The sequence below is a fragment of the Corylus avellana genome, chromosome ca5 (assembly GCF_901000735.1).
Source record: "Corylus avellana chromosome ca5, CavTom2PMs-1.0".
NCBI classification, from domain to species: domain Eukaryota; kingdom Viridiplantae; phylum Streptophyta; class Magnoliopsida; order Fagales; family Betulaceae; genus Corylus; species Corylus avellana.
This window is the reverse complement of record NC_081545.1, coordinates 18,631,455-18,640,602: the sequence shown is the minus strand read 5'-3', so window position 1 is coordinate 18,640,602 and position 9,148 is coordinate 18,631,455. Positions and strand designations below refer to the sequence as shown.

Here is a 9,148-nt window from a genome sequence, read left to right as displayed (position 1 = left end):
TTGCTTTGGCTTAGAAAATGATTCACATCTTGTTTCTGGCCCTAGAATGTTTTTAACTACTAGTTTACTACTATCTACGTCATATGAAACCATTGATTCCTACGTTTTCAAACTCCACCCTACGTTTCCCTATTCCACTTCCCTAACTTTCAAGATAGACTCTTAGATTTTGAATTTGTTGAAGTTGTGATTTTCCTGTTTGAACTGTGAGAAAGTGCTTAGAAATGTCAACATTTTTCAAACTTTGCGCTTCTTGAAACTACATGACATTTCTTAAATTAGCTCATCAGCTTTAGTGTCTTTCTTTTTAAGAGAGTTATTTAGTTTGGAAATGGACTTGTTTTACTACTAAATTGTGAGTTCACTAAATGAATGTTTCCTTTATCTTGTCCTTAGATTGGGCAAGCATGCAAGTCATTGTTGAAGAGGGTAAAATTATGGGACGACATAAAGGAGCTAGCAAGAGCATGTGAATGAATAATGGGGCTGATTATCTTCATGCCCATAGCTATTTTGTCTTGGTTTCCATTTATGTCAGAGTTTCAAACACGCCTGCTCTTTAATCAAGCATTTAGTAGAGACCTCCAAATTTCAATGATTCTTGCAGGAGGGAAAGAAAAAACAACTTGAACTTTTTTCTTTTTTTTTTTTTTTCATCTCACACTTGTACTCATCAAAATTTTATTATATATATTCTTTCAAATATTAGTATTAACATTATTGTTTTCATTGTATTTGGTGATATTTGTAATATTCCTGTTCATGAAAATTATAATGACATTTTTCAAGAAAACATGAAGATCTTTTTTTTTTTTTGGTTTCCGAGGAGCCTTCCTACTCGAGGCAAATTACCCCCTAATTTTGAGTTATCTATTTGTTAAAAAATGCTATTATGTGGGCATGTGAAAAGATGAAGATACCCCTAATATTAAAAAATTGACCTTAAACATGCGTTTCACTAAACTGAAATCCCAAGTACAAGCCCAAATTACACTTGTCAAACTATACAATTGTCATCAAACCTAAAACTTCTAACCCAAAGCACTGTCATCCATTCCCATAACCCATCTCTTCTATCTTCCTCATAATGCCCAATGCCAGCATCATTTGCATATATCGTTCATTATAACCTTATCACCAATGCCAACACCATCATCATCATCATCTACCCACCTCACCAAACCCTTGAAACCTCATGCCCTCAACACCATCACCATCATCATCATTTGTGTGGTCATAGTGTACGGAATTGCTCTTTATGATAATTCGGTTTGAACGCAAGATTTTTGTTGCTCAACCATCCATCCAAGGGTTGATTGAACTACTAGGAACTTTGAGCTTAAGGTAAAGATGAAAGTTGTAGACTATGTGATTGAAGAAAAATCCAAAGACCAAGCTTGGCATGCATTTGTTGAAAACCTAGACTTGCAGCTATATATGGCAAAGAGCACAAATCCGCCAAATTTGGGTTATTAAGATATATCCCTCAAGTATATTGTCTGAGTAATTCTACGTGACGTATTTATGTTCTACTTGTGTCTCGCTAAGAATGATGTGGCTATTAAAATCACCCTTTGATCAAAAGTCAATAATGATCAATCATAAGCCCAATGGTAATTTTAATAGCCACACCATTCTTAGTAGGACACAAGTAGGCTACCTAGAATTACTCATATTGTCTTTATTAAGATTGGGATAGCTTCAGTGGCATCACTTATATTAGAACATTAGATCATAATGAATGTCAGCCATTGGATTGCCTTGCAATGATACACAGAAGTACTATTCAACATATCCATTGGCTGATGTTAGAGCATATCACCTTCTGCACCATATAGACAAACACACAAGACAATAATCTATAACATAAAGTACATAACTATTGATAATGTGCGTTATAATATTATGTAAATGGTCTCTTTAATTAATATTTGTAAATATTGAATACATGTGATTGCTTTTGCATACCTTGGAAATAATTTGACATACTATTTTCTCAATAGATTTTCTTCCTATATAAATATTTTAATTTATAAATGAAGTGTTATATAATTAAACTTGTTTGTTGAAATATGGAGTAAATGATACAATTTAACATTATTGTTTGTTAAAAAAAAAATAAAAGAAAAATGATATGTTTTGTCATGTAGGGATATATATCTCAAGTTTTATTTTTAAAGACAATATATCAATCTTTTTTAACAGACGATAAAAGGTTGCCACTTTTTAAAGTTAACAATAAAAAATGTAAAAGTCATAAATTTTATTTATATAGTTTATTTACTTTATTTTGTATGATGAATTTCTTAATGCTTTGAGCGCTATTTTCTCAATAGATTTTCTTCCTACATAAATATTTTAATTTATAAATTGAAGTGTTATATAATTAAGCCCTGTTTGATTTGCGGAATAAATCCCTGGAATGGAATAGCTATTAGAATAGTCATTTTTTTTGTTTGGTAAGAACGTCTTCCTAGGAATGGTTATGTTGGGGATTGTGCTCCGAATCCCTATGATTTTATATCCATGTTGACTTTCAATGTTGTTAGGTTTTAGATTGGCCTAATTCAATGACTGTTCTTGTAATCTTTTTATGTTTAAAACTTTGAGAGTTTGTTTTAGGGGTGTTCCTAGAGTTTTTAGGGTCTTCTGAGAAGTTCCCTGGTTTCCTGTCAGAACGAGGCTCGTAATGGGACTGAATAAAGAGCCCTCTGTTTTCCCTTCAGAAGCTCGTCAAAACGAAATATGTAACGGATACAAAATATGATCCCCTTGTTTTCTCGTCAGGAGGCTTGTCAAAACGGATAAGTGACGAAAGCAAAATTTGTCTACCTAGTTTTCCGTTAGAAACGGCGTAGGATGGGGATGTGATGAGAGCAAGAACTGGACTCCCTGTTTTACCGTCAAGAACCCCATCAGGACGAGACATGTAACGAGACCAAAGTTGCACTCCCTGGTTTCCTGTCAGTTGGTACGTCAAGACAGAACATGGGACGAAGTAGAGGCATTTTGCCTTCCCGTCAGAACGGGATTGCTATCTCGTTAAGACGTAGAAATTTCAGATCTGCAAAATTTGTTCTTCCCGTCATAACGAGAAAGTGTCCCATTATGACGCGATGAAGGAATTGTTTCCTCTATAAAAGGATTTCGGTCACTGTTCACTCTTTAGACTTTGAGATTTTATTTTGAGAGCTCTCTCTTCTCTGAAGTTTCCTTTTCTCCACAAGCACTAGGTCCTGGTGGTATCAATTTTCAAAACAGGACATGATATAGCTTAAAGCTGTCATTTCTCATGTTTGGCGTGTTAGCCTTTGGCATATTGCCTTGCTCGCTTGATGATGATAAAGTTGGAATCTTTGATGGGTGTTTGTTGAAGAAAGTCTATCGAAGGGTTGGTAAAGATGGTCACGATGGAGGTAAGGTGGGAGGTTTGTCGTTCTTACTAAGTTTAAAGGTACTCAAGGGTGTGGGTATTATCTATTCTGTAATTGTGAATCTTCGTTTAGTGGTTTCTTGGGTTTGGATGCCCCGGAGTGGTTTTTACCTTGAGGTGCTCAAGGGTTTTCCACTTCGTAAATAAAATCTGTGTTGTGGTTTTGTTTGTTTATTTTTTTGTTGTGCATGCTTTTGTGCTTGATGATATGGGTTAGTTGTTACTGTTGAATAATTTGGTTGTAAGAGGTAAAACACGATCCGTATAAACTTTCGATTGGTATTAGAACGGTTCGCTTGGTTTTTGACTAACGTCTTGAGTGTGTTTGTTGACCTCTTAGATTTGGAGCCAAATACTTATTTGCCTTCATCCTCTAATGCCACTCCCATTTTTAATGGGAATGATGATGCTCATTGGCCTAACATTCGTTACATAGGTCAATTAGAAAGCTTAAGGGCCCAAGCATTGCACAGCCTACACACCAAAAAAAAAAAAAAAAAAGAACTTAAGCCTTGAATGGGAACCTTAGGCCTTGGTTGTCTTCATCTGATAGAATTCCTGTGAACTTTGAGGTACACAAACTTTGAGTAAATTGAAGGCTCATGATTATATGTTAGTCTCATTTTGCATTTAACGGAGCATGTGTTTTCTCAATTGTCCATTTATGAGTTCTTTGATTTTGGATGCCCTAATGATTGTGATGATGGTGTTTGTCTCGTTAAGCTTGCCTATGAATGATAACCATGGTTTGTGTGAAACTTTATTCTTTTCAATAACATAGCACGTACAATGTTTGTGGGTATCATTTCTGTTAAACTCTTTCAAGACTTCACTCGTCCATTAGGGATGCCTAAGGGTTTAAAAGGCTTGTTGCATATGCTAAATGCAATCGTCTCTCCCATGACAACAGACTTATGTTTCATGCTTTTATTTTGTTTTTCGTTTTGTTTTGCTAAGGGACTAACAAAATATAAGTTTGGGGGTATTTGATGAGTGCCAAATATTGTATATTTGAACCCCTTAATTTACAATTTACAATTGCATATTTTAGCTGTGTCATAATATGATATTTTGTGTTAATTCTTTGCTTTTAGTGTTTTGTAGTTTGCTAAGGGAATACTGCACATTTAAAGTGAAAAATACGGAGTTTTGGAAGAAAGCTGGAAAAAGTACATCAAGTAGGATCGAGAGCACCATCTTGCGCTCAAGCACATGTGTGCTCGATCTCAGCTGGGTTGCACTCGAGCGCACCCACATCCACCAGCAAGCTGCAAGTGACCAAGTGCAACGCCGAAGGAGAAGTTACATGCCCGAGTGCGCTCAAGCGCACTGGCCATGCGCTTGAGCGCACTCGTCTACCAGATATGCCTTAGCGCCGTTTTTAGGGTTTTAAGCCCTAAAAACTCCTATAAAAAGACGGCTAAGCCTCAAGAAACCAGGGAGGAGACGAAGTCCAAATTTCTACAATTTTTCTCTCTTTTAGTTTAGTTTTTTTAGGTTTAGGTTTTATTTTCAATAACCTTGTGAAGGTAAATTCTCAACTAAGGTTGAGGATCAAGCCTCACCGATGAAAAGCAACAACACTTTCATGACAGTTAATATCATCTAATTTTATGGGTTTTAAAGGTTTCAATTGTTTTGCTTTATTTTAATTATTGAGATTACTTGGATATCTATTGTGATTTCTGGATACATGTGATGATTTAGGAGTGTTTCATTTAATTGTTTGCTTGAATCTTTATTTATCAAAATAAAATTGGATATCTTTTGTGATTTGTTTTCCGGATACAATTGATGGTTTGGTTTAATCTGGATATCTTTTGTGATTTGTGTAATGGATGGATACATTAGATGATTTAATTAAATTGTTAAGCATGGTAAAACATATATATGATTTCATTTGTGAGAATTTCGGATGGTATTGATGAACATGGATTGTGTTGTTCCAACTTGGTGAGTGTGGATTCCACAACTCTAGTACTTTGTCTTTTGATTATTTCTATTTTATTTAGTTTATGGTTTCTTTTATTCAAAATCAAAAATCTTTTGGAACTAGGTTAGATTTTAATTAATTAAGATATATTTAGTATTCAAAAACACAATTCCCTATGGATTCGACCTCGCACTTGCAAAAGCTATATTACAAACGACTCGTGCACTTGCGAGTAACATTTAAAACTCACTACATATTGCATGAGTGTGTTTCAACTCCCAATCTCCTTACGCAAAGAAATTAATGGGATGATACAGCGGTTTTGGTGGGGCCATAAGGAGAACACTTCCAAAATCCATTGGATGAGTTGGAAATGGATGGGCATAGTTAAATCAAATGGTGGATTGGGCTTCCGTGATTTGGTAATGTTCAATAAGGCATTACTGGCGAAACAAATGTGGAGGCTTCTCATCCAACCCAAATCCTTGGTTGCCCAGATAATCAAAGCCAAGTATTATAAAAATTGTTCCATTTTGGATGCGGGAGTGAGGCCTCAATTGTCTTTCGCTTGGAGGAGTATTATGTCTTCTCAAGCATTGTTGAAAACTAGGCTTTTATGGAGAATTGGGGATGGACGAGAAGTTAAGGTGTGGGAAGACCGATGGATCCTGACTTTGGTATCATACTTAGTACAATCACCCATTACTGTGCTAGCCGAAGATGCACGTGTTGTGGACCTAATTTATCAGGATACTAAATATTGGAACGGCTCCCTTATCTCAACCATCTTCAATGAGGACGAATCAAAAGTGATCTTGAATATTCCACTGAGCCCTCTCCAACCCAGGGATAGATTGATATGGTGTAGCACTACATCCGGGGAATTTATTGTGCGGAGTGCATACCACTTGGGAATGGAGACAATTGCAAAAATGCGTAGTGGAAGCTCGAGGTCTATGTTGTGTCAAATTAAAGTACTTGCAAGTGCACAAATCATTTGTAGTTAATGGCTTGTAAGTGCGAGGTCGATCCCACAGGGAATTGTGATTTTGAAGGCGGAATTTATATCTAAACCAACTTAACCTTAACCTAGTTCCAGAAAATTTGAAAGATTATTTTTGTGAATGAAAAATCAAAAGCATAAACTAAATTAAGTGAAATTAATCAAGTAAAAGAGCACTAAGGTTTCGGAATCCACACTCACAAATTCATAGCAACATGTTTCCAAGATCAATAATATTTCCCAAAGTTCTCACAACACAATCTAAAGTATGTTTTACTTTTGCTTCAAATAATTAATCAAAATTATCCCATGTATCCATTCTTTACACAAATCACAAAAGAAATCCGATTTAAATCAAATCATCAAGTGTATCTGTAAATCACAGCAAGATATCCAATTTAAATCAAAACATCAGTTGTATCCGTAGAATCAATCACAAGGAATATCCAATTTTTTTTACAAAGAAAACCAGGCATAATCAATTTTATGAAATTATCTTAAATCATTAAATGTATTCATGAATTACAAAAGATATCCAAGAATTATTCCACAAAATTAAGTTAAAGTAAAACAATTGAAATAAAAACTCAATAAAATTGGATAACATTGACTTACAAGAACACAATGTTGCTCTTCATTGATAAGGCTTCATCCTCAACCTTACTTGAGAATTTAGCTCCACATGATTGAAAATAAAACCTAACCCTAAAGAAACTAAACTAAAAAGAAAGAAAAACTGTGGATCAAAATTGTCTCCAAACTTATCTATTTTTCTTGCAGACTTAAAGGTCTATTTATAGAGCTTAGGAGAGTTCTAAAAGCCTAGTAAACCTAGAAAAATCGGAGGTCTGTCTCCCCATCCAAACAAAAGACTAAAACCCAATCCTACTTGAAAAAGGAGTCTGGCCGCCAGCTGTCAGACAAGTGCGCTCGAGTGCATGGCCAGTGATATCTCGAGTTTAGGGTTTAGGGCTTAGGGTTATGGAGTGATATCTCAATGATATATAGGGCATGAATTCCTTCTCCTACGGCACAGCGCTTGAGCGCTTGTTGCTGGCTTGTGGGCGTGGGTGCGCTTGAGCGCAACGTTGTTGGGATTGAGCGCAGACAGGCTCGAGCGTAGGATAGTGCGCTCGATCTTACTTTAATGGCACTTTTTCCAACTTTCTTTGAAACTCCGTATTTTTCACTTTAAATGCACAGTTTTTCCTTAGCAACCTACAAAACACTAAAAATAAATAACTAACACAAAACATTAGATTATAACACAACCAAAGGATTAACAAATGTAAATTAAGGGGTCCAAATATGCAATATTTACACACATCAAACACCCCCAAACTTACATTTTGCTAGTCCCTTAGCAAAACAAAATGAAAAATAAAATAAAAGCAAGAAACATAAGTCATCTTTCGTGGGAGAGACGATTGCAATTAGCATATGCAACAAGCCTTTTAAACCCCTAGGCATCCCTAGTGGACGAGTAAAGTCTTGTGAGGGTTTAACAGGAATGATACCCACAAACATTCTCAATACTATGTTGTTGAAAAGAATGAAATTTCACACAAACCATGGCTTTTATTCATAAGCAAGCTTAAAAAAGACAAACACTATCATCAAAATCATAGGGGCATCCAAAATCAAATGACTCATAACTAGACAATTGAAACATCATATGTTCTGATAAGTGCAAACTAAAATTAGCATACAATCATGAGGCTTCAATTTAATTTCAAAATAAATACTTCAAAATTCATAGGAATTCCAATCAAATGAAACATCCAAGGCAAGATATGCAATTTTTTTTCTCCTTTTTTGTGTGTGAGTGTGTGTGTATGTAAGTTATGCAATACTTAGCTCCCTTAAGCTTTCTAATTGTCCCATGTAACAAGTGTTAGGCCAATGACTCCCAAACCAGATGGCTTTAGGGCACTAGATGTAGAACATCCCTAAGTGCTTACTAACTCAAGTCAAAAAGGCTACGAAGCCAAGCTAGCCATACCATCAATCAACTTAAACTTCATACCTTTTGACACGAACACTCAATGCTTAATGAGGCAAGAGGTCCGGTTACTCAGTGAAAAACTCAAAATGTTATTTTTTTTTTCTTGCAAGCCAGGGTTATTCATCAATAGGTCATCCAACAAATCTCAAAATAAACATGATTAAGCTCAAATATCATACCTCACAGAATATAGGCTAATGTGCTCATGATACTTCAACTCAATACAAGTGAAGTCTCTCTAGCCCAAAAATGAGTCAAAGGACTCAAATTTCTAATGACATGATGATGTGTTCAAAATGTTAAGCAAGCCAATGAAAAGCAAACCACAGTTACAGCTTTACTCATACTTAACAACAAAATAGCACAATTTTATTTATTTATTTATTTTTTAACAAAAAGATAGAAAAAAACAAACAAACAAACATATTGTCTTTCTATGCTCCCAAACTTGAATTACACATTGCCCACAATGTATAGTATAGAAATACATTACCTTAATGTGTAGTATAAAAATACATTTCCGGAAATAAGGAAACATTCGAGTGTGAAAAAGGCCAAGGCGTCCCCCAAACGTAAACACCAAAACACCTGTCAACAAAACTAATAGCAATATTTTCTCACAGAAACAAACATCAAAAGGTTAATTTCTGTCAGAAATAAAAATAAAATGACAAGAAGCAAAATGAAGAAGGAAAAAGAACTTAGAAATAAAGTGTGGAAAATTAAAATAAAATAAAAAAATCACCGTACTTTCCTCTATCAATTGGATGTCCA

At 35.1% G+C, this 9,148-nt stretch overlaps 1 pseudogene; it reads left to right on the top strand.

Annotated features, from left to right (window-relative positions):
- Nucleotides 1-477, top strand: part of LOC132181894 (putative callose synthase 6) — a 7,257-nt pseudogene extending 6,780 nt beyond the window's left edge.
- The last annotated feature ends 8,671 nt before the right edge of the window (nt 478-9,148 follow it).